We start from the raw sequence: 1,704 nt of genomic DNA, 5'->3' as shown, positions 1-1,704 counted from the left end.
GCAGGAGCAACAAAGGGACAAATTTTCAAAGGGGCAGGCTGGGAGATGCTTGTTATCTATGGTAATTAATACAACTAATTAACAACCTGCTGTGGGGAAACAGAATCATAACACAGATGGATGTTTACAGCGTTTGGCTCGTCGACTGTTGGCCTCCGCTACCAAGATCAGCCAGCGCCGTCGCCAGACGGCACGGCCCGGCGGCGTGGGACAGTCCCACACATCTGATGACAGCTGCGAGCTGCAGGCCGGCTTCCCGACGCCGGCGAGACCCAACGACGTCTGCAGAATGTAGAACGTTCTGGAAATGACTGAGTTTGAGAAAATGTAAATGATGTCAGTGTTGGACTCTCATGGAAACGGCACATATGAGAAGGAAAAACTGAACATTTGAAATAGTTGAAAGAAATTTGATGCCAACTTCAAGTTGGACGGATTTCTTCTCCACTTTGGGAAGTGGACACGCTAACGTCCAAGCTGCATCCGCTCTGTTTTCCAAACGTACCGAAGTGTTTGTAACTTTTATGTTCTGAGGCATTGCTTCCCATCCCTGATAAAAGCATCATTACAGATACATTCAAGCGCCTGGATTCTTTCATTGCAGAGCAATGTTTCTGGCTTACATCAAATAAACAAAGTTTTTGTGTTTTCCGGATGCACAAGCTGCTCTCACAGCTGTAAATAAGACGCAGCATTAGTGCCGTGACTGAGCTGGATGCTTTCTGTCATCTTTACTGAAACCATTTCACACTGATCCATCAGACTGTGCACCGCTGTGAAGAGGTTCACACTCCAGCCTCACAACAAGTCAGAGTTCGGCCTCAGAGGCATTTCAGTTTGTTTTCATGATCCAAAGCAAATGTGAAGTGAATTATGGTTATCAATTGTCTTTGTGTGTTTTATCTGTCCGTCATGTGACTGAGACCAGCTGCAGCGCTCCAGGATGGATGGATCCATCACGCCATGGGACGCTTTAAAGGAATACTTTGAAGATTTTGGACCCACACCCTAGCCCTATCATTTACAAAGTGAGACAAGCAAATAACCTTTTTTGTGTCTGTGCATCCAGTGGCTGGATCCCAGCTGTTGGCATCGTAGTTAGCTTAGCTCAATTGCTGGAGGTGAAGAGGAGACAGAGCCGGACTGACGAAAGTGGACAAAATACTCCTTCCAGTGGTCCAGGGGACAGCGTATTAGCACGTGAAGTAAATCTGAATGGTTATAAAATATTTTAAAAGACGTGTTTTCTTTTCAATCCGTTAAAATAACGTTTTGATACACACAGATCTGCGCATGCGCGGAAGGATATACCGGAGCACAGCTGTAGAAGCCATAGACTCAGCCGCTGTACGCCGGTATATCCTCCTGCGGAGCACTATGCTTGTGCAGATCTGTGTGTATCGAAACATTATTTTAACGGATTGAAAAGAAAACACGTCTTTTAAAATGTTTTACAACCATTCGGATTTACTTCATGTGCTAATACGCCATCCCCTGGACCACTGGAAGGAGGATTTTGTCCACTTTCATCAGTCCAGCTCTGTCTCCTATTCAGCTCCAGCAATTGAGCTAAGCTAACTACGATGCTAACAGCTGGGATCCAGCCACTGGACGCAGAGACACAAAAAAGGTATTTATGAGCTTATCTCACTTTGTCAACGACAGGGAAAGGGCATGGGTCTAAAATCTTCGGAGTATTCCTTT

This window comes from Salarias fasciatus, chromosome 18, assembly GCF_902148845.1.
Source record: "Salarias fasciatus chromosome 18, fSalaFa1.1, whole genome shotgun sequence".
In the NCBI taxonomy this organism is placed as follows: domain Eukaryota; kingdom Metazoa; phylum Chordata; class Actinopteri; order Blenniiformes; family Blenniidae; genus Salarias; species Salarias fasciatus.
The sequence above is the reverse complement of the archived record's forward strand: the minus strand, read 5'-3'. Positions refer to the sequence as shown.